The sequence below is a fragment of the Coenobita brevimanus genome, chromosome 33, assembly GCF_032717465.1.
Source record: "Coenobita brevimanus isolate Jiangsu-jjx chromosome 33, ASM3271746v2, whole genome shotgun sequence".
In the NCBI taxonomy this organism is placed as follows: domain Eukaryota; kingdom Metazoa; phylum Arthropoda; class Malacostraca; order Decapoda; family Coenobitidae; genus Coenobita; species Coenobita brevimanus.
Genome location: NC_136986.1, coordinates 39470998 through 39496057, shown reverse-complemented (window position 1 = coordinate 39496057; position 25060 = coordinate 39470998). Strand labels below are relative to the sequence as shown.

The following is a 25060-nucleotide window of genomic DNA, read 5'->3' as shown; positions in this document are numbered from 1 at the left end:
TGAAAATACACCATCTTATCAGAGGAGTTAAATTCTTGGTGGGAAACTTGGAAGGGACTATAATTATACATAAAGTTCATGGGTTACCTTCCTTTAAAGATTGTAAAATTTTATTGTCTTTTACTGGTCTGATTTAGTGTTTGGCCCCTAAGAGACGGGTGTCCACATGTACAATCCAAGGGTACTAGTGCAAAGAGATGAGTGTCCACATACACAGTCCCGCCATTTTTCAAAGTACTGTAGTGTGGGCATTCAGGCAGCTTCCCATGCTCTGTGAAGGAGTAGGATGACAATAACAAACCCTCCCCAACGTCCCCCCTTCCGCCATATCGCATCCGCAACACCAGCAACGCACTCAGTCTTTATCCAGCGTTGTGACTGAGCATATGTCTCATTCTACGCCCGTCTTTAGGGGGTCAAATATGTCCTTTAAGAAAATTTTTGTACTGAGTGCTACAGTATACCAAACCTATGTAACAAATCCCCAGAATGACCTTGTTAATAGCATAATTTTTAAGGATATATTTTTGTGTAGATGATTGTATAGTTTTTTCTCACAATTCTCTGCTATCTTTTCCATCATTTATCTTCTGCTCCGCTACTGCCAAAGGATTATTCAGGCTAGGAGATTCCCCTTGTAGTGAGAGTCAGTGAAGGCATTAACTAACCCCTCCAGTTTGCAATCTCTCGTAAGTTGAATAGAATCGTGTAGTCAGTAGCAAGAACAGAAATTATGTACCATCTTCTTCACTGAGTTAACCCCTTGATGTGATGATGGTCTTTTTCATTTCTTCGTGCAGAGTCCAGATAATTTTTACTTGACTCAGGAGAACTTATATATAAACTGAGAAAGCGTAGGTATAACCTTCATTAATCTGTTTAATATTAGAGATCCTAAGCTGAATCATGTCATCTGCAAGTAGGAAAGGAAAGAAAAGAGAGAGAAATAAATTAAGAAGGGTTATACATATGCCCCTCAACTCCCTCCCAGTCCATGAAATTAGGATGACAGATGGCAGGACAGTTTCAGCCAGCAATGCACTGGGTTCACATTTAGATGAGCTTTGGGCACAGCAGGAAAGTGAAAAAGGCTTCATCATATCACAGGAGTTAATTTTAGCTGCAGTATTTCAACTCTTCACACTGGGGTGGGTTTAACAAGGGAGCCTTTTGTCGCCCTCTTTGCTGGGCCAGCTGGGTAGGTAGTTTTGCCCGGACTGTTGCAATAAGACTGTGTATGTGTTCTCCAGTGATATACCAGTACCTTAAGTGTTCTTGTTGTCCACTCATCATCGCTGGTAAAGGGAGTTTTTGCAGCACTTTATATGTTGAGATAATGCACTTTTCAGCCCATGGAGATCTTTATTTTTCTCTTTTATTTTTGCTGTTTTCTCCTTTATTCGTGGTAATGGTAGACTTATTCGGAGTTATATATCTACTTTTCCTTGTTCTGTTTCCCTGTTTCTGGTGCTGGGGTGGGATGCCTGCATGTGGTGGCACTGCTATAACCAGGCGGATCAACTGCCTGGGTATACAAACGTCCCTCAACTCTTTCCCGATCCCACCAAAAGGAGGATGGTGGACTGTCATAGATCAGCTTAAGCCTGCAGTCCACAAGTTTACGATTCAGATGGACCTGGTGTCACTACTACTACTACTACTACTACTGCTGCTACTACTACTGCTACTACTTTGCTGAATCCTAACTCATCTCTTCATTAGGTGGGGAAAAAGTGATGATTCCGGGGGCTTATGTGGTGAGTGGATGAGAGTGTGGCCCAGTTAATAGACAGGCTTTTGCTGGTTCTCGTTCCATCACTTATTTCTTTCTCTTCAGCCCCTACCCCACCCAATCCTTGAGTGGGAAAAGAGGTCTGGATAATGATGATGATGATGGAAAGGTTATGATGATGATGATGGTTGAAAAGTTATGATGATGATTGGAAAAACAGTATGATGATGATGATGATGGAAAGAAGGTTATGATGATGATGGTGATATTGTTGATGATGATGATGATGGAAAAAGTTTAGGATGGTGATGGTGATGATAATGATGATGGAAAATGGTGATGATGATGATGGAAGAACGGTGGTGATGGTGACGGTACAAAACTCCTTTACGTGAGAACTGTATGGCATCAACTTCCGCCAATTTAAACTCTCGACCCCACCTCGTCATATCAGCAGGCGAGATGATGATGATGGAATGATATCTAGCACTGCAAGGGTTATGGGAAGCTACATCCACCCTCTCCATTTCAACGCCGCTCCTAGACTGAATGAAATCGTTAGGATAAAGCAAGAATTAAAAATAAAATAGATTCCCAGGACTGAAAAGGTTAGAACTAGCAGAGTCATTCATATCATTGTGTATCATATTCACTTAAACAGTACAGTCATGTGTGTGTTTTATTTCCTGAATTTTCTCTTTAGATTTTGAGTGCATGCTGTCGGCCTCTCCGTCACTGGGTGAGAAGGTCAGTATGATGACGATGGTGGTGGTGGTTATGATGGCGATGGTGATGTTTGTGATGATGAAGGTGGTGGTAGTGGTGGTGGTCGTAATGATGATGGTGGTGGTGGTGGTTGTAATGATGATGGTGGTGGACGTGGTGATGGTGGTTATGGAAATATTGATGATGATTATGACTTAAGTACTGTACAATCATTCACAGACGTTCACCAACAACTTCCTGGCAGTGTTGTATCCTTTCTATGTTTCCCCCTACTCCTCCTACTCCCCTTTTTTGTATCCATATTGCTTTCACGTAAAAATATTTCCTGTAACCCCTTCCATTTTGACAGCTGATATGGAAGAGTCAGTGAACTTATAACTGAATACTGTTGATCCCACTCGAGACTCATTTGTTGGTGCCAGGAGGAGGGTGAAAAGTGCAACACGTTTTAAGTCTCTCTCTCTCTCTCTCTCTCTCTCAGAAAAAAAATGCAGCAAACTCATCAAGAGGGGACTAATATCATCAGACTACTAAGATTTACACTTTTATCTCGCCATTTTTCCTGGTTCTTACTGATTCTTCAACCTCTCGCTTTTCGTCAGTGTTATACCTCTCGTCTTTCGCTACTGTTTTGGTCAGTTTTGAACTTTCTGCATGTATCCCTTCCCTATTACAGCGGGCATGCAGCACCTAACTGAACTCCCCCTCCCCTTTTCTGCTTTGTTCTTTAATACAAGCGTTATCATTGGTCTCAGGCTTTCTTAATATATACAGCTGGTCAACTCTGGAACTAATGCTGTCAAGTATGGAAGAGGAACATCCAACTTCTACACATTAAGGACCGGAGTAAAACAGGGATGTGTCCTTCCACTCACTCTTCAACACTTACATGGATTGGGTACTTGGCTGGGCTGAGTCGAAGCTACTGTGGAACATCAAGTGGCAGTTTCAGGATGACTGATTTTGACTTTCCTAATGATGAAGTTATCCTAGCAGTCACTGGAGATACTACTGAGCGCCTTCGAGGAATTTTGAGTGCGAAGCCATTGTGATGAAAGGTGTCTTTGGCTATACTAAGGTCTGGGCATTTGGTGGCTTGTTGGATGAAGCAGTCCAGTGTGTCCGCGAAAGTCTTGGAAAGATTTATTTATTTCGGTATTGTGGTAAATAGCAACGGTAGGTCAGACAATGAGGTTTCTTGTCACATCGGTCTGGCTTATGAATTCACGTAATTTGGGCGTTTAGGGTTGCCATTATTTATGTAGAAGGATGGAAACTCTGATCTTCAAGGCACTGATGCTCCCGGTATTATTTTAAAGCTGTTGCGTGAGACAGTCGAGGTCTGTTACCCACATAATACGTCATCGTCAAGCCTGTTACACATGATACGTCGAGCATCATCTCCAGGTATACGAGTTGATGGGCACGTGGCTCGTCTTCCTGAGATTGACCCAGCCCACACGGTGATCCCTGAGAGTTAACCTGGGGTGGAGGAGACCAAGGGCAAGGACTGGGAACTGGTGGCTGGAACAGGTAGATCGTTCATGTCAAAACATAGAGATGGAAGAGTGGCTGCCAGTAGGGTCACACGAAGGGACTACCCCATGGGTGGAGTCGGAGGGTGTGTACCCCTCTGCATTTAACCCCCCTCCCCCATGTTGACGATGTTCCCCATTCTAAAAGGTGTAACTGGGCTCCAGCAATGGGGGGGGGGGCGCGGTAGCACAATGGTAGCGCGCCGGACTCGTAATCGGGGGATTGCGAGTTCGAGCCTCGCCCGGGCTGCCGTGCCGGGAGTGGTAGCTCGCTCCTGTAACCCTAGCGGGGCTATATAGTCCAATACAGGGCTTAGCTCGGGGGAACTCCATTTCTCCCCTTTTTTTCCAGCAATGGGGTGGCCAAGGGGTAGCCAAGCCTAATTGTGGGTTGGCCCAAGAAGAATTGTTTAGGAGAGTCCGTGGTATTCCCTGGATATTTGAGGTGGCCAGGCGTATTTCAGGGATAGCCAGCGCCAGCCCACCCTTCTGGCTATGCCACTGTTTATTCCCTCTTTCCCAGTGATTATGACCTCCAGTCTTTTGAATACAATATGTCCAGGTATCAAAATGAACGGATCTTGATTCTAAAATTTTCTAGATTCATTTTACTTTGGAAAGGACAAAATTTAGCAGGCCCAGTCTTGGGTGCCAAAGGAAAATACAAGATATACTGTTGCCTTGAATGTGAAAAATACAGCGAAGTGTGTAGGGAGTGGCGTTAATATGTACAGGCGGCCTGGGGAAGGAGCGACGCAAGCAGCTGCAAGCACGCGTGTGGGGAAGCCTGGCGGTTATTTTAACTTTGGCGGGAGACGGAGACCCCTGAGAGCTGAGTGGTGGGAGGGAGGGGGGAGGAGGAAGAGGAAGTGAGGGGAAACGAGAAGAGGGAGAAAATAGGAGGAAGAGGGGAGAGGAAAGGAAGAGGAATAGGGAAATGAGGAGGAGGGATGGAAAGTGAGAGGAGAGGAGAGGAAGAGAAATAGGGAAGTGAGGAAGAGAGGGGAGAGGAAAGGAGGAAGAACAGGGAAATGAGAAAGAGAATGGAGAAGGGCAGGAGAATGAATAGGAGGGAGGGAGTAAATGGAGGGAGGGATGTGAGGAAAGAGGGAGGCTAGAGAAGAAGTGGAGGGGCCGGTAGTGGGGAGGGAGAGGAGAGAGGAAAAGAGAAGAGGGGAGAGTAGAGAAGAAGGAAGGGTGAGGAGGAGGAAGAGGAAATAGATGGTAGTTGAGGAATAGGGTGGGTAGGAAGAGATAGAAGAGGGAGGATGGAAGAGGGCAGGAGAAAGAAGAGGGGAGAGAGGGACGCCTTCACGAGATGGCATTGATATAACTGATCGGTGGAGCTGCCCGGTTATGTAAACGTCCCTCAGCTCCCTCCCTAACCGCTAAAATGGAGGGAGAGAGAGAAAGAGAGGGGGGGGGAAGGTTATGTATTCACCTGTGTCTGTTTGTGTGCGAGATCATTCAAAAAGTTATGGACCCGCACACACACACACACACACACACACACACACACACACACACACACACACACACACACACACACAGCCCTCATTAATCTTACACCCCAGCAAGGTCATAGATGTAGACAGATTTAGAAACACTAGAATTATTGATCTATAACTTAACCATCAGAGAACAGCTCCTCCTCCTCTTCCTCTCCTTCTTGTCTCTTCTTCTTCTCTTCCTCCTCCTCCTCCTCCTTCTTCTTCTTCTACTACTTCTCTTCCTCCTCTTTTTCTTTCTTCTTTCTCCTCCTTCTTCTTCCTCTTCGTCGTCATCTTCTTCTTCTTCTTCTATTTCTGCTCCCTCTCTTTTTCTTCCTTCCTCTTTCCCCTCCTCCTCCTCTTTCTTCTTCTTCCAAATCTACTTCTCCTCCTCCTGTTTTTCTTCTTTCCTCCTTTTTCTCCTTCTTCTTCTTCTCTTCCTCCTCCTCCTCCTTCTTCTTCCACTTCCTCCTCCTCCTCCTCCCCATCTTCTTCTTTTCTTCCTCCTCCTCCTTCTTCTTCTTCTCCATCTTCTACTTCTACTCCTTCTCATTTTCTTCCTCCTTCTCCTCCTCCTCTTCCTTCTTCTTCCCTTCTTCTTCCTCCTCCTCCTCCTCCTCCTCCTTCTTGTACAACTTCTCTTCCTCCTCTTTTTCTTCCTCCCTCCTTCTTCTCCTCTTCCTTCTTCTTCATCTTCTTCTTTTCTTCTTTTTTCTTCTTCTCCTCCTCTTTTTCTTCCTTCCTTCCTCCTCCTCCTCCTCCTCACAGATCAACTCCTTCCCTCATGAATCACTTCTTCATCTTTTTCAATCTTCTCCTACTTCTTCTTATCATCATCATCATCATCATCACCATCATTATCATACCCTTCTTCTTTTTCATCATTATCATCATCATCACCATCTTTATCCTCCTCCTCCTCCTCCTCCTCATCATCATCATCATCATCATCACCCTCCTCCTTATCATCATCATCATCATAATCATTCCGTTCTTCTCCTTCATCATCATCATCTTTTTCCTCCTCCTCCTCCTCATCATCATCATCATCATCATCATCTTCCTCCTTCTCCTCCTCCTCCCCTCTCCCAGTCCCCCCGCTTCTGCCTACTTCCGTCTTAGAAGCTACAAGACTAGTTATAAGACAAACTAAAATAATTACATCTCAACCATATATTCCTATTAAAGAAGAAGGCATTTGATTTTATATTTATATATTTATGTACGAGTATATATGTATTTACAGGGCTCTTGCTAACTGCCGATGGATGCGAGTCATTTGGCTTCTAAGGTTTCAGTTTTACGAGCCAAATAAATTTTTAACAGCCGAAACTGACTACGAGGCAATATTTTACGAGCAATAAATGTATTTATTTATTACACATTATGCTGATTAGAATCATATAATAAGGTTTTAAACATTCACAATGGCTACAAGGAAAGACAATTGATCACAACGTGCTTTTTGTTCATTTAAGTGAGATTTACTTATTTTGTAGTTTACTGGGTTTTGAAGTGGATGTATTTTCTCCTCGCCAAAAGGCGACTTGCATGTAAAACTTGTTCGCCGAAGGGAAAAAATACTCTCATTTACGAGTTGTGGCTGGCCAAACAAGAGCCCTGCTTCATGTATGTGTTTGTTTATGTACGTATCTACTAGTGTGTATGTACGTATTTATGTATGTGTATGTATGTATGTACAGTATGTATGTATTTATATGTTTATTTATTTGTTTTTTAGTGCTAGTACTTCTGTTTCTCTTAATATTATACGACACCAGAAATATAAGTATAATTTCCACTTTTTATTTCTAATGCAAGGAAGAAGGAACCAAAGGCCAGGAGCCTGCAACTTGTTCCCTCCAAGGAAAAACAAAAACAATAACAGAGAGAGAGCCAAATTCAAGATCCGATCATTTCGAGATGCCTGGACACACTGCGTTTGAAAGACTGGAGATCATAGGAAGTAGGAAATGCAGACAGAGGGAGACAGTTCCAGAGTTGACCTGTTGCATAAATGAAGGACTGGGAGTAATGGTTAACTCTTGCATTAGAGAGTTGGACAGAAAAGGGATGAGAGTTTGCTGCCAGACGGGTGCTACGCGCCCGTCGTAGAGGTGGAGGAATGCAAGCAGACAGTTCAGAGGAGCAGTGACCATTGAAGTAGCGACAGAAAAGAGATAAAGATGCAACAGTGCGGCGAAGAGACAGAGGTTGAAGGGAGTCAGTAAGAGGAGGAGAGTTCATGAGACGAAAAGCCCTTGACTCCATCCTGTTGAGAAGAGCTGTATGTGGGGAGCCTCCCCACACATGAGAGTTGTACTCTACACAGGGGCGAATAAAACCTGTATATAGAGTCAACAATTGTGCTGGGGTAAAGAAAGAACGGAGTCGGCTTAGCACACCCAATCTCTTGGAAGCAGATTTTACAAGAGATGTAATATGATCTTTTCAAGATAAGTCCCGAGTAAATGAAACCCCAAGCATGTTCAAGGATGATGCAGGATTATGCTGAATATTATTAAACATTAGTGGGTATACCTGTGGAAGATTTTGTCTGGTTGATAGGTGTAAGAACTGAGTCTTTGATGCATTAAAAACAAGATTGCTTTTATCCCAGTCAGAGATACGAGCCATTGTGTCAGGAACATACTGTATATAGCTGTTTATTATCAGTCCTTTGCCCCATTTTAGCGTAGGGGTCCTGAGCTAGGCTACTTAATCTTGGCTTTCAAGGCAAGGGTTACCAGCCTCGCGAAACCCTGAGTGGCATATGATAGCAAATAAATCCAAATAATTCCCTGTATGCAAACTCCATTGGCTACATCCGTTTGGAGTGCCGCAATTCACTAAACCACCAGGCGTCAGTTCGTGCTAATATCTCAATGAATACAGGTAATTAAATTAAAATGGATAAAATATTGCTTTAAAGAGTGTCAGCTGAGAGGAAGTGGTGAGGCGGGAAGGTGAAAAATGGCGCCAAATTCCTCCACGTCTTTGAGCGGGGGCGCGCTGGAGTGGCTAACAGACGACTTCGGCAAGACTGATATATCGGCCCGTGAGTTGGCGCGGGAAGCAGAGGGTTAAGAGGGGGGTTGGGGGGTATTGTGGGTCGATTTAGAGGGAAGTAGGATCCTTGCCAAGCCCTGAGTCACGCAGAAGTTTATTAAAATCTTCAGGTTGGCTGTATGTCGAATTATTTTTTTCTCCATTTTTCTCCCATATTCGAGATTATTTCTGGTTTCCACGGCACTTGTTTATTAAAATCATATGGTGTGCTGTGTGTTAAGCCCCGTTTTTTCCCTACTTCATATATATTTCTTCCTTTATTTATTTTTTTTTCCCCCATAGCCGAGGTCGTTTCTGGTGCCGTAGCGGTCGTGACGAAAGGCGGGAATAATTTTTTAGCTGCCAGTTCGTCTCGCTTTGATTCGGTTTCTAGGCCAGTGTTTTGATGTGTTTTCGTGTTTTCTTTGGCTCTCTTGTGTTTGATGCCGAGGATTTGTGTTTATCCAGGTGTTAGCAGATATGTTGGGCTTACATACTGAAAATAAGTCAATAAATAATGCACACCAGGAAACCATTTACCACGCTGGGTGGTAACCATGCAACCAAATTATGGCGCCTGGTGGTTTAGTGGGTAATTAAGGCGCTCCAGTCGGATTGAGCCTATGTATGTTTATATCTAAGGGGTGGCTGGGGTTTATTGCTCACGTAATGCCACTCAGGGATGATGAGGCTGGTCACTCATCTTAAATGTCTGGGTCAACTTCCCTAACCCAGGGCTCCTACGCTCCTCATGGGGCAACGTAGGACTGGATGATGGATGGATGGATTGAATAATAATAATAATAATAATAATAATAATAATAATAATAATGAACAAGAACAACAGCAATAACAATTAGCATTACTACTACTACTACCATTACTACTACCACTACCACCACTGCTACTACTACCACTACTATTACTAATCTAAGTTACTATAGTCTGTTTTCATCTAACGGAACTGGGGTACTTTAACTTAAACGCCAAGTGGTTGCATGAAAATCGTTAAGCATTAGTTATAAGGCAAGAACGAGTCTCCTTGGTTACTAGTCAAATCCACCCTCCAGTCTAACTACTGTACACCTGGCCTTCCACTCGGCAGGAAAAGGTTAGGGATCTTGACAAAAAACAACAAACAAACAAATAATACGTTTGTCACTGTAATCCTATGCTTTTTCCAGACTATCATATCTAACTATCTATTTATTTATCTATCTGTCTATCTATCATATTCAGTTTAGGATATTTCGCACTTAAGGGGTTAGGTAAAAGATTTCACTAAGGAGAGAGAGAGAGAGAGAGAGAGAGAGAGAGAGAGAGAGAGAGAGAGAGACGTGGCTAGATTGAAAATAGCAGAGAATTTAATCTAAAAGAATTATAAATATACGTTCACCCAGCCTTATTCTTAATTTACTAATATTGCTTCCTTTATTGTTTTATTTTTGCACAGTTTACTAAAAAGAATTATTATATGGTGTTTTATCTTTGTACAGTTTGCTCGTATTATCTTTCATTACATTTTGTGCTATTTTTGTACCATTTTCTAACAGCATCATTTATCCTCTTCTATTTTTACCTGTAGCAAAGTCGACAGGTATATGTGGTACTCCTGAAGGATTATTATTATTATTATTATTATTGCTTCAAGGAAAGTTCAAATATCTGTTCTTGAACTCTAAGCGATAGCCTTACGAAATACAAAGTTGCTCGGTTTGAGATTTTGGGTTGATTCGACATGTCAACTGTTCCATTAGCTGATTATTTAGCAAGTTTCAATTTGGGCCGTAAGGAGGTATTTTAGCGATTTGGCAACTCCTCTGGTTTATAAAGATATTCTCTTGGACAATTCACTAATATTTTTAAACAATAATCTCTTCTATTTTTTTTGTATAACTCTCTAAGATTAAATTATTGGCAAGCTACCTCCATAGTCAAATATGTTTCAGTTTGGCGCGCTTTTATGTGGTGTTTGTTTACGAGTTTTCCCGCGGCCCTCTGGCAAGGTCGCTTACTCACAGATCCCTCACTTGATTACACATTCTCGGCTCGTATTCTCCTTGGTAGCTCCCTAATACCTCTTCCTTAGTGGCTTATTTTTGGATATGGCTGGTTAATATCCTTTTGTACGTTATTTATGCAGAGGATGGCGATATTGGAAGGTTTTATATAACGCAGAAGAGGACAGTAATTTGTAGTAAGCAAAATAAATCGCTCAGGAAAAGGTGATAGGATTTCTATAAAGCAGAGGACAGTAGATTATATATACTGAATAAAATAAATGGTTAGATTTTTTATATTATAATTTACATGGTTTATTATATTGCCATCTCTTTGACTGCTGAGTCGTAGCAAGATATTAACACCGAAATATGATGCTAGTCACGAATAAGTACTGTGGGAGGGATGCTGAGCTGTAGTATTGTCTTATTCTTCCTCTGAGCTACGGGAAATAAGCTACAGAAGGACGAAAATCTCTGCCAAGTTAAAAATCACTGCACCATCGTAAGCAGCAGACATTGCTTAGGTTCAGATTACTTTCTTTGTTAATGTTAGGATATTGAATTTGTTAGGTTACAAGATTAATTTCCATATATATATATATATATATATATATATATATATATATATATATATATATATATATATATATATTAATTTTAGTATGGACCAGTTTCGTCAGTTAAAAACAAAGCAATTATAGCTAATTTCTTGGTTATAGTTAGACAGTTTTGAAAGATGGCTATGAAGTGTTGGTGCTACATTTTTTCCCTCCTCATTTTAGTTATAAGCATTTACTTCAGGAATTTATGTTAGACAGGGACGCCTTCACGTAGCTGCCAAATAAATCTTGAAAAGCACTAAACTGAACTTTAAGACGCGCTAAGCTATAGGTGAACAGTTCAAACATTCACGCTAAACTAGACTTCAAAACGCGCTAGAGAGTAAAATATTAGAAAGTCTCGTTAAATTTGTATGAAAAGCGCTAGATCTAGGGCCAAAAGCGACAAATTGGCAATGCTATACTGTATACAAACCTCCCTCAGGTCCCTTTTTAATTTTTCATCCCCCCAAAGGAGGATGGCGGACTGCAGGAGGACAGTTTCATCCTGCAGTCCACTGGGTTTATGCTTCAGAAGGACCTGGGGCTACTACTATTACTACCACTTTACGGATCAACAGGCCTTGCAGATGGGAACACTATTTTCCAGCGTTTTCGTGACTGAGACGATCATTTAAATCTCGCTTTCAGGCCTACCACTTCACTTCCATGATTTTTTGTCAGTCTTGCTAGTTACAGAGGCATTTTATTCAGTTGAGAAAAATTTTGAACTGGATTGCTGTAGCCTTCATTAAATCCTTTACGTTTTACATCTGTATTAAGCGTAAAGAACAAGAACAATGAAAAGGGAAAAAAGTTATTAAAAAAGTGATATAATTTCAGAAATAAAACAATAATTGGTATTATTTTACTTTAATCCCACCCGGTCGCTGGAAAATGTGACTTATCTCTATATGTCGGGTGTATTGAGTACATCATTTTCTTCTCAGTAAACATCCGTCGCAAATAAATACTTTCCGAGATATATGTTATTTTTCTTAATTATTTGAAGGATCCAGGAGCCAACATGGTGGAGTAAACATCTGGTAATTTCGTATATGTGAGCTTTAAAAACAGCCAATCAGGCGTCGCAAAGGAAGAGGGACTTTTGAAACCAGCCAATCACAACAGTCGTGAGTAAAACCAGCCAATCAGCTTGAGGTAATTGTGGGTGACGCAAGTACGCCCGAGATTTGAAAGTCAGTCAGTCATGGCCTCCGGTGCTGAAGAACGTGTTGTCGATTTCAAAGCTTGTATCGGGTGTAAGACGGACTACTGGCAGATTATCAAGGACTATTACAGTAATAACAAAACATCTATTGAACTACTAAGAAAACACGGGGTTTTGCCAAGTGCAGTGCAGTGTAAAGAGTGTGATTTGCCCTGCAAATATCGGGAAGACAGACATCAGTGGTACTGTGGCCGGTGGGAAAAAAAAGTAGGAAGAGTAAGGGGAAGGTGCTGTGCAAATTCACCGTTTCTGATCTCTAGGTAAGCATTCCCCTAGGATAGGTTAGGTTAGGTTAGGTTAATGTAATGGGGGGGATCTGGGGGGCGAAGGCCCCCAGTTAGGAAACATGGCCAGGGCTGGGGGGTCTGGGGGGCAAAGCCCCCAGTTAGGAAACACGAACTCATGGAGCTGAAAATTATGTTTTCCCGAAGGATTTTTCGTGTGATTTGGATACCAGTTCCAGTCGGAAATCACTCGATTTTCCGTGTTTCCCCCACCCAAAACCACGCTTTCCCACAGGTCCCCCATTATTCTTTCTCAGGAGTTTCAGAATGCAATGTTTTAGTGTTATTCATGTGATTCTGGTGGTCATTTTCAGTGAAAATTACTCGTTTTCGTCGTATTCCCCCAATAACCTTGGTACAGTGGGGGGGGGGTACGAAAAACGGGTGATTTGCGACAGAAATGACTATCAGATTCACATGAGAAACACTATAAAACATTGCATTCTGAAACTCTTGAGAAAATATGGCAGGGTGGGACTAAAGTAAAAATTTACCCAATAATTAAATGATCGATTGCCAGAAATGCACAGAATGAAAATTAAATACATGGAACTTAATGTGAAAAAGAACCATCATACCCGCCCCCAGGCTGAGAAAAAAACAAGAGACGCGATTGGAGGGAAAACGTGGCGGCATTACGGGGCGTCTCGTGTACTTTCTCGCTATTATTCTCCGTTTTAAGGTGAGTTAGGACATGAGAACGTGATTGAAGTGTAGTGTAACATTTGTACTAACTCGTAAATGTACATGTGCTACGCTGTGCCATGTGGGGAGGGTATAAAAAGCAGAATCCCCGAACGAAGGTAGGGTTGTGTTGAGTCCCAGTCTGCCATGAGCCACGGTGTATCTTCCAATTTCCTTTTTTTCCCTTTTCCTTTCATTAATCAGGGGCGTAGCTAGCTTTAAGAAGTGGCTGGTTAAGCGGTGGCCAGGGCTAATTATGGCGTAGGTCAAGGAAAAGTCATTAGTGGGAGTTTGGAGATAATTATTTGAGAATTTGAGATGGCCATTACAATACAAAATAGGGGGGGGGGTCCATAAATGATTTTCCTGGTCCATCTCCCAGGACTAATTTTCCGTGTGAACAGTTCAAACACTGACGCTAAACAGGACTTCAAAATGCACTAGGGAGTAAAATCTAAGAAAATTTTCTCATTGCATTTGTATGAAAAGCGCTAGATCTAGGGCCAAAAGCGGATTGGAAACTCGGTACAAACATCCCTCAGTTCTTTTCCTGTCTGACTCTCAAAAGGAGGTTGGTGGATTGCAGAGAACATCCTCAGCCTGCAGTCCACTGGGTTTATGTTTCAGATGAACCTGGGGCTACTACTACTACTACTATTATAAATACTACATTAGAGATCAGTAGGCTTGCAGATGGGAGCACTGTATTTTCCATAGTCTTCTTGATTGAGATGATCATTTTAATCTTGCAAAAGGCATACGACTTCGATAACGTATGTTATTATTGTTAGCTACAGAGGCTTTTTATTTAGATTAGAGAATTTTAGAACTGGACAAGCGTAGCCTTCATTAACTCCTATTCGTTTTCAGGATCAAATTAAGCGTAAGGAACAAGAGCAATAAATAAAGTTATCAAAAAAGAAAAAGTTATGTAATTTCAGAAATATAAACAATAATTAAATGATCGATTGCCAGAAATGCTCAGAATGAAAATTAAATACATGGAACTTAGTGTGAAAATGAACTATCGTACCCGCCCCCAGGCTGAGAAAAAAAAAAAAAAAACGAGACGCGATTGACGGGAAAACTTGGCGGCATTACGGGGCGTCTCGTGTACTTTCTCGCTATTATTCTCCGTTTTAAGGTGAGTTAGGACATGAGGACGTGATTGAAGTGTAGTGTAACATTTGTACTAACTCGTAAATGTACATGTGCTACGCTGTGCCATGTGGGGAGGGTATAAAAAGCAGAATCCCCGAACGAAGGTAGGGTTGTGTTGAGTCCCAGTCTGCCATGAGCCACGGTGCTTCTTCCAATTTCCTTTTTTCCCCTTTTCCTTTCTTTAATCAGGGGCTTAGCTAGCTTTAAAAAGTGGCCGGTTAAGCGGTGGCCAGGGCTAATTATGGCGTAGGTCTAGGAAAAGTCATTAGTGGGAGTTTGGAGGTAATTATCTAAGAATTTGAGGTGGCCATTACGATACATAATAGGGTGGTCCGTAATTGATTTTCCTGGTCCACTTCCCAGGACAAATTTTCGTAAACGTCAGGCTATCTGGTATTTATCACTGCTACCCTCGCCCACACCAGCAGAATGAGCCGTACTTGCTGCACTACAGACGGTCAGATCAATATTTAGTCAAGCGCTATTTCCTGATCCCCTTGTACTTCAAATTATAACTTGGCAGGGAGTATTCGTCCTTGCTTATTTCCAGTAGCTAGGCAGAACTGGACAATATTATGGCGTCATATCCTCTGAGTAGCACTTCTTCATGACTAGCATTATTCTAGTGTTAATCTAATCAGAGAACTGAAGATTGTGAGATGCCAGTTTTACGCCTATACTCCCTTCACTCTAACTTGGCCCAAAACTGCCATCTCTCCAGTTTGAATGTTGGGTTGTGGCAATATAGTAGCACTAGAATATGATGCTAGTCACGAAGAAGAGCTGTGAGTACATTAGCACTAGGATATGCTAGTCACGAAGAAGTGCTGTGGAAAGGATGCAGAGCAGTAGCATTATGTTCTACTATTGAGCTACGTGAAATAAATTGCAAAAGGACGAAAATCTTGGGCAAGTTAGAGTAAAAAAAGTACAGTTAGAGTGAATATGATGCTAGTCACGAAGAAGTGCCGTGGAAAGGATGCAGAGCTGTAATATGTTTTGCCAGTAAGCTGCGTGATATAAACTGCAAAAGGACGAAAATCTGGTCCAAGTTAGCGTAGAAAGAGTATAGCTAGAGTGAATATGCTAGTCACGAAGAAGTGCTGTGGAAAGGATGCAGTAATATGTTCTTCCAGTCAGCTGCGTGAAATAAGCTGCAAAAGGACGAAAATCTGGGCCAAGTTAAAGTAGAAAGAGTATAGTTAGTGAAGAGAAATGCTTCCCCGACCATCTCTGTCTACCCCTTTGTGTTCCAAATGTTGCTTCGAGTGTTACTTATTATTTTAGAGTTATAATGTTGAACTGTTTCTGTGTAATTTATGAAGGAGATTTACACTGAGGTGGTTTGGCGATGTGGAGAGGATGGAGAGAGACTAACGAGGAGAGTATGAGTGAGGTGGAGGAAGGGGGTAGACGGAGTATGAGATGGAGGGAAGGAGAGGTATATGAGAGGGGTGTGTGAGTTGTGGGAAGGGCAGCGTAATGACAGGGGACAGGACGACATGGAGGCGATTTGTTTGTGGCCACCCCTTACGGGATTGAGGCGTCTGGCAATAGATAGATAGATAAATAGAGTCTGTGTTATTACGAAGCCCAAGGGGATCACATTAACTGTACTCATTTCACCATAACGTGGCCCAGATTTTCTTTATTTTGCAGCTTGTTTTATGTAGCTCTACCAAAAAAAAAGTGCTATGGTTGTACAGCCTTCCCATAGCACTTCTTCGTGACTAGCACCATGTTGTAATGTTCATCTATTGTTACAACTCAGGTTTGAAGATGGAAAGAAGGTAATTTTAGGATAAGTTTAAGAGAGAGAGAGAGAGAGAGAGCATTATTAATCGTTTCAAGCCGTTTTTTTTTTTTTTTTTTCTGCCTCCTGACGTATTATTATTATTATTATCTATAGCCCGACGACCTAATCCCGCAAAGGGTGGCCGCAGACAAAACGCCTCCAAGTCGCTCTGTCACCCACCATTTGACTACCCTCCCCCCAACTCACTCCCCCCTCCCTCATATACCTCTCAACTCCATCCCTCCACCTCATCCTCGGTCTTCCCCTCCCTCCCTCCCTCCACCTCACCTACATACACCCTCTTAGTCTTTCATTCTCCATTCTCTCCACATGTCCAAACCACCTCAGTGTATTTCTCCTAATCTTCTCAACCATATCCACATCCACCCCACAGCGTTCCTTCACTTCTTCATTCGTCAACCTGTCCCTCCATGTCACTGCACATGCTCCTCTCAAGTAACTCATTTCCATTGCTCTCACTCTTGACTTGTTCCCCTCTTGCAAGGTCCACGCCTCACTTCCATACGTCAGAGTAGGGATCACAATACTATCATGCAGTGACTTCTTAACTTCCATACTCACCTCCCTATTTCTCATCACTGCTTTCGGTGAACCAACAACCTTCCTTCCCTGCTGTACCCTTTCATGCACTTCATCCCCCAAAGTTCCATCCTTACTCATCACACTACCCAAGTACTTGAATGCACTCACATTCTCCATATCCTTGCCATCCAAGCTCACCATGCATTATTATTATTACAGTATTATTATTATTATTGTTATTATTATTATTATTATTATTGCTATTATTATTATTTATTATTATTATTATCATTATACAGGACTTCCTCCACACACTTATCAGAGACTTCAAACTGTAGGAGTTGGAAATAGCCATAGGAAACTAAAATTTAACTCCATGTAACAGCCAACCTATAACTTTCAGTATAACTTAATCTTCTATGGCAGGCTGATCGTTGTTAATAGTTTGAAGCACATAATTATAACTGACAGTCATCTTTAACGATACCAAACAATCAAACCATAATTAGTCTTTAAAAACCTTATATATGTTTCAGGATATATGTAGCGGATTTAGCAGTGTTAGTCCAAATTGCCAAGGATGAGATGGAGGGATGGAGTAGTGAGGTATATGAGAGAGGGGGGTGTGAGCTGAGAGCAGGGCAGTGAAATGGCGGGGGACAGGGCGACATGGAGGCGAATTGTTTGTGGCCACCCCTTACGGGATTAAGGCGTCTGAAATTGATAGATAGTCCAAATTGAGTAGAATTTAGCGCGTATCAGTAGTTTTTAGTTCGCTAGTCGTATGAAACTATTTTGGCTGTAAAGAGCAGAATTTAACATTTTTAAAGAATTGTTTTGATATTGTGTAGCAGAATTTGTTTAAAGTCGATTGTGAATTGGTGATACTCAGATAAACACGTACACATACTCTTACACACACACACACACACACACACACACACACACACACACACACACACACACATACACACTGAAATGCTACCCACACACGCAGGCGACTGGCGTGACGATTTTTACGACGATTGGCGTGTGTGAGGCCCTCGAGTCCAATCGTGTGGCTTAATGACCCCCACCTCATTGAATTACGTCTGGGCGGAAGAATTGGCATCATTGGCGCCAGTCGTCTGCGTGTGGGGACTGTCCATCGGCACTTATGCTGAGGTGAATTGAGAACTCTCCTTTGCTCTCATGCCACCACACACACACACACACACACACACACACACACACACACACACACACACACACACACACACACACACGAATTCCGTTCTTTGAAATATGACTGTGAGAGAGCTATAAATGATTGTGGGAGCCAACTTTTCCATCACATATGTCAAGGAGAAGGTTGTTAGCGGCCTTCCTAGTGTGTGTAGTGCCAGGGGACGCAAATCGGGGGTGTTGGCATAAAATTGGTGGGCAGGATATGTGGTTGGCACTGAATACTCAAGTCGTGAGGAAATATTTAACTTCTTCAATCCTGTGGTGTTATTGTCATTATTATTATTATTATTATTATTATTATTTTATTATTACTGCTGCTGCTAGTACTACTACTACTGCTACTACTACAACTACTACTACTACTATGACTTATTATTTTTTTCTTGGAGTGTATGTATGTGAGGTGGAGTGGGGACGAGGGAGGGGAAGACCGAGGACGAAATGGAGGGATGAAGTGGAGAGGATGGAGAGTGAGAGACTAACTAGGAGAGTGAGAGGTCGAGGGGCAAAGGGAGGAGGTGACCGAGGATGAGATGGAGGGATGGAGTGGAGAGGATGGAGAGTGAGGGACTAACTAGGAGAATATATGAGTGAGGGGGAGAGGGAGGGGGAGGCCGAGGATGAGATGGAGGGATGGATTAGAGAGGTATATGAGAGAGGGGGGTGTAAGTTGTGGGGGGCGCTGAAATGGTTGGGGACGGGGCGACATGGAGGCGATTTGTTTGTGGCCACCCCTTACAGGATTAAGGCGTTTGGCAGTAGATAGACATATACAGAAACAATTTTGAGTGACGGACAAACATACTTCATTGGCTTCTTCACAACCTGATTCTTTTCCCTGAGTTGAATGAGATCTTTTGATGGTAGGAGGAAGAAAGTTGGAGGAAAGGTAATTGGATTGAAGAGGTTAGGTGTGTGTGGTTTCTACCTTACACACACACACACACACACACGCCTGATGCAACAGCAATGAACTGAATGTAGGCAGGTCGTACGTCTTAACAAGACTAATTCCCTAACACATCTTCCTTAGCTATTTATTTTTGGATATGGCTTGTTAATACCCTTTTGTACGTTCTTTATGCAGATTATGACGATATTGCAAGGAATTATATAACAGAACAGGAGAGTCAGGTGTAATGAACGAAATGAATCGCATAGGAAAAGGTGTTGGGGAGCTTCCTTTTTACTTGCTGCAGTAGAATTAAGTCTTGAATAAAGGAATTGAACGCTAGACCGTATGTAGCGGATATTTAACCATCTATTGAAGTACTTAACACTTCAGCCGTATGTAGGAAAGTGTCTGGCCGAAATAGATAGATAGGTAGGTAGATAGATGGATAGATAGATAGGTAAATAAATAGGTAGATAGATGGATAGGTAGGTAAATAAAGATAGGTAGGTAGATAGATAGATAAATAGGTAAATGGATAGATAAATAGATTGATAGATAGATAAACGGTCTGGATTAAAGTGGTCTCGTGGGAATGTGCTTGGCTAGGAACAGCATATGACCGTCTGTAGCCAAAGTAAATAGATAGATAGATAAATAAAGGGTTAAACTGGTCTCGTGGGAATGTTTGGCAAGAAATATGATGACCGTCTAACAAAAATATATAGATAGAAAGATAGATAGATAGGTGGGTAGATAAATGGATAGATGGATAAATAGATAGATAGATAAAGGGTCAAAGGTTAAACTGCTGTGGTGGGAATGTGGTTGGCAGGAAACATGATATGACCGTCTGTAACCAAAAATGTTAGATAGATGGATAGACAGAAAGGTAGATAGATAGATAGATAGGTGGGTACATAGATGGATAGATAGATAAATAGATAGATAGATAAAAGGTCAAAGGTTAAACTGCTGTGGTGGGAATGTGGTTGGCAGGCAGCGTATGACGATGGTGGTGATGCAGAGGATGAGGAAATCTTTTTAGTGTCCCTGTCTTTGCCAACGCTCTCTCCCCGTACGACTTTCAGGGAGTCAGCGTCTCTTAGCTTTTACACCCTCATCGTCTTCCTTACCCATTTTGTATTCTGAGTATCCTAGCTTGACACTCAGGTCTTTATTGTCCTGTATTTTATGTATTCTTGGCTATACACTCACCTTTTATAATCTGCTTCTCCTGTGGCTGTATTTTCTGTATTTTTGGTAGCACACTCATCTGTTTATTGTCATTCTGTATTTTAACGTCATGTTTCTGTAATTTTGTCACTGTAATCTGCTTCTCCTGTGGCTCATTTGTATTTCCTGTACACTTGCATTTACACTCAGCTCTGTTACTCTTCTGTATTTTACCTCTGAGTCATGTTTGTAATTTTGTCACTGTAATCTGCTTCACCTGTGGCTCTTTGTAATTTTCCTTCTGTCATATTTCAGTATTTCATGGCTCAACACTGTCTCTGTTTCCTGGTCCTAATTTTACCTCATTCTTTTCTCATTTTTGGGTTTACACTTTGCATCTCTTCATTGCCCTTTTATATTTTACCTGGCATGTATTTGTTCTCTTCTTTTCCTTGCTCTGGACTATTTTATTTAGGTTAATCTTTGGGGAACTTTATTTCCATGTCACTGAGTTTGGGATAATATTCTGCTTACAAAAATACGTGGAATTTACCTGTTTGTCTGTCTGTTTGTCTTTCTGTCATTCTGTCTGTTTGTCTTTGTGTCATTCTATCTGTCTGTCTTTGTCATTCTATCTGTCTGTCTCTTTCTGTCATTCTGTCTGTCTCTTTCTCATATGTATATCCAGTTGTTTCTGTCTACCTGCTGTATATCCATCCTTGGCTGTCTGTCTGCATCTGTCTGTCTGTGTACCTGTGTCTGTCTAATTCTCTCTCTCTACCTGTCTATCCATCTGTCTGTCTGTTTGTATCTGTGTTGTATCTCTATCTTTCTGTCGTTCCATCCCTCCAGACCAACCCTTCTCTTCAACCATGCATGTTTCCACTCATCCATCCTTCTACCCATTCGTCCTTCCACCCATCCATCCTTCCACCCATCCATCCTTCCACCCTTCCATCTTTCCACCCATCCATCTTTCCACCCATCCATCTTACCACCCATCCATTTTCTCCACCCATTCATCTTTCCACCCATCCATCCATCCACCCATCCATCCTTCCACCCATCCATCCTTCCACCCATCCATCCTTCCACCCATCCATCCTTCCACCCATCCATCCTTCCACCCATCCATCTTTCCACCCATCCATCCTTCCACCCATCCATCTTTTCACCCATCCATCCTTCCACCCATCCATCTTTCCACCCATCCATCTTTCCACCCATCCATCTTTCCACCCACCCATCCCTCCCTCCATCCATCCATCCATCCTTCCACCTATCCATCCATCTTTCCAGTCAGCTTACAAGATGGACAAACTTTCATTCGCAAAATATTTATAAAAGTGATGAGCAGAGGAGTTGTGTAGACGTAGTGATGGTAGTTTGATTTCTACTACTATAAACCTTGCCTGAGATGGTGGTGGTGGTGGTAGTGCTGGTGGTGGTGGTGGTGGTGGTGGTGATTGTGATGGTAATAATGATGCTGATGGTGGTGTTGGTGGTGATTGATGATGATAGTAATAATAATAATAACAATAATAATAAAAAATAATAATAATAATAATAATAATAATAATAATGATAATATAGTCATCACCACCATCCTCCTCCTCCTCCTCCTCCTCCTCCTGTAATTGACACCACACCATTCTTTATCCTCAAATCACACCACAGCAGACACTGTGCCCTCATCACACCCTACCAAACACGACGAGTATATCCTTACATCACACCACACACAATATCCTCACATCGCGCCTCACAACACACAGCATCCTCACATCACAGAACACCATTCCACACCACACTACTCCTTACGCTAAAACTCACTCACACTATACTAACCCACACACTATATCCTTGCTTCAAAATCGCCCTACCAACACTGATACTATACACCCACACACCACACTGCACCATACACTAAACCTTCACACTGCACTACACTGTACCACACACTGCACGGTCAAATCAAAAGCACATCACACAGCACACCATGCCACATCACACACCACACCCTGACGTCCCACAGCACCATACCATCCCTCCTATTTACCTTTACGGCGTGTTGTTATATGTTAAATTAGGATTTCATCCAGTCGAAATTACCAAGCCATGTATTGAAAACATCGACACTATTTATATTCAGCTTGGATATGAATATTGTCATAAAATCACTCTTGGGTTAATTTATCGTCCACCTGGTCAGCCACTCAACATCGATAATGAAATCTACAATCAAATTGCTGAACTATCTTGTATGCAAAGCACTGTAATATTTGGTGACTTTAATTTACCAGTTCCAAAATGGGGAGAAGCCCTATCCTCACACACAGGGTCAGACCTATATACAAATTTGTAAGAAAGTTCTTTGTATCAATTTGTAAATTATCCAACACGTGGAGCTAACATCCTAGATTTTGTCTTAGCTACATCAGAAAATGTAGTGAATAATGTTATTGTAGGAGAAGAATTTAGTACAAGTGATCATCGCATAGTTACATTTAACATTAAATTCAGTGAAGACAGTGTCAAGGCCAGTTGTGAGAAAGTGCCCGACATTAAGAGAGCAAATTTTAAGAAATTAAAGGCAATTGCAGGTGCAGTTGACTGGCATCCCATTGTTGAAACTTTAGATATAAATGACGCGTGGAGTTACTTTACAGAAATTCTCAACAGTGCCATCAAATTATGTATTCCTATGCGCAACAGAAGGCCCACCAAAAATTCTAAACCCAAATGGTGGAACTCCAACATTAAGCATTGTATAGAAGCAAAAAATCTTGCATATAAGAAGTATAATACCACAAAGAGTCAAAGTGATAAAAATGAATACGATGCCCTTCGACGAAATGCCAAAAAATTAATTAAATGCAGTAAGAAAAACCTTGAGACACATATTGCAAGCATCAGTAAATCAAATCCCAAAGAATTTTTCAGTTACATAAGAAGCAAAAAGGTAATAACTCCATCAATCGGTCCCTTAGTCACAGATAACGGAGAGCACACTGATGATGAAACTATGATGGCGAAAATTTGTAATACTTTCTTCGCGTCAGTATTTACAACAGAAAATATACATACAATTTCTACTGTTTCCCCCATTCCTATAGAAGAGGGCAACATAATCACTGACATTACAGTCAGCGATCGCGACGTACTGCTTGCAATAAACAGATTAAAAGAGAATAAAGCACCAGGACCGGACAAAATATCACCACGTGTATTGAAGGAAATACAGAGTGAAATATCAAAGCCTTTAGCTGAACTTTATAGTTTATCACTTAAGAGCAGTAAGGTACCACATGAATGGAAGCTTGCTAACGTAACCCCAATATTCAAAAAGGGCAACAGAGCCCAACCAGAAAACCACCGCCCAATTAGTTTAACATCAGTGGTTTGCAAATTGCTTGAAACTATTATCAGAGACTATCTATCTATCTATCTATAGCCTGACGCCCTAATCCCGCAAAGGGTGGCCGCAGACAAAACGCCTCCAAGTCACTCTGTCGCCCACCATTTGACTCCCCTCCCCCCAACTCACCCCCCCCTCCCTCATATACCTCTCAACTCCATCCCTCCACCTCATCCTCGGTCTACCCCTCCCTCTCCCTCCCTCCACCTCACCTACATACACCCTCTTAGTCAGTCTTTCATTCTCCACTCTCTCCACATGTCCAAACCACCTCAGTGTATTTCTCCTAATCTTTTCAACCACATCCACATCTACCCCACAACGTTCCATCACTTCTTCATTCGTCAACCTGTCCCTCCACGTCACTCCACATGCTCCTCTCAAGTAACTCATTTCCACTGCTCTCACTCTTGACTTGTTCCCCTCTTGCAAGGTCCACGCCTCGCTTCCATACGTCAGGGTAGGGATCACAATACCATCATGTAGTGACTTCTTAACTTCCATACTCAAGAATACTCCCCCAGTATCCCTGCTTGTCGTACGAGGCGACTAAAAGGGTTGGTGGTGGGTTAGTGCCCCACCCCGTAAAAAGAACTAACTAAAAAAGCAAATAAAGCGCCTCGGACCCGGACGGATTATCAGAGACAAGTTTGTAAAACACTTAGAAACAACAATCTCATATAATATTCGCAACATGGTTTTCGTAATAATCGCTCTTGCCTCACGAATCTGCTGGACTTTTTCAATGATATACTGAACATATATGACGAGACTAAATCTGTTGATGTGGTCTACCTCGATTTTCAAAAGGCTTTTGACAAAGTTCCACACAAAAGACTCCTTCAGAAGCTAAAGGCACATGGTTTCAGCGGCAGTGTTCTCGGGTGGGTAGAAGATTGGCTCACCGGACGAACGCAAGGAGTTGTAATAAATGGAAAAGAGTCAGACTGGATAAACGTTACAAGTGGAGTGCCGCAGGGTTAAGTGCTAGGTCCTATCCTTTTCTTAATATATGTGAATGATATTGACGAAGGATTGTGTTGTAAGATTTCAAAATTTGCTGATGATACTAAAATAGGTAACAGAGCAGATACAGCACTGCAAAGACAGGCAATTCAGAGAGATCTTGATCAACTGTTTAACTGGGCCCAAGTCTGGCAAATGGATTTCAGTATTAATAAATGCAAAGTGTTAAACATTGGCAGTAAAAATGTAAGAGCAAGTTACAGCATGAATAATGTCCAGCTTGATAGGGTAAACCATGAAAAAGACTTAGGAGTTATCATAACAAATGATTTGAAACCAAGCAAACAATGTACAGAAGCTGTGAAAAAAGCCAACAAACTGATTGGGTTCATAGGCAGAGCATATGAATATAAATCCGATAATATCGTCCTTACTTTGTATAATTCCTTAGTACGCCTGCACTTGGAGTATTGCGTTCAATTTTGGTCACCATATTATAAAAAGGATATGGAAAAGCTTGAAAGAGTGCAGCGAAGGATGACAAAGATGT

At 41.9% G+C, this 25060-nt stretch overlaps 1 long non-coding RNA gene across 1 annotated transcript in view; it reads left to right on the top strand.

Annotated features, from left to right (window-relative positions):
• LOC145395734 (uncharacterized) overlaps window positions 1-15613 on the top strand; it is a 171179-nt gene extending 155566 nt beyond the window's left edge. Inside the window, exons 2-3 of the long non-coding RNA XR_013896664.1 lie at window positions 15292-15351; window positions 15570-15613. This is a non-coding gene — a long non-coding RNA (uncharacterized LOC145395734). The remainder of the gene's footprint in view (window positions 1-15291; window positions 15352-15569) is intronic.
• The last annotated feature ends 9447 nt before the right edge of the window (window positions 15614-25060 follow it).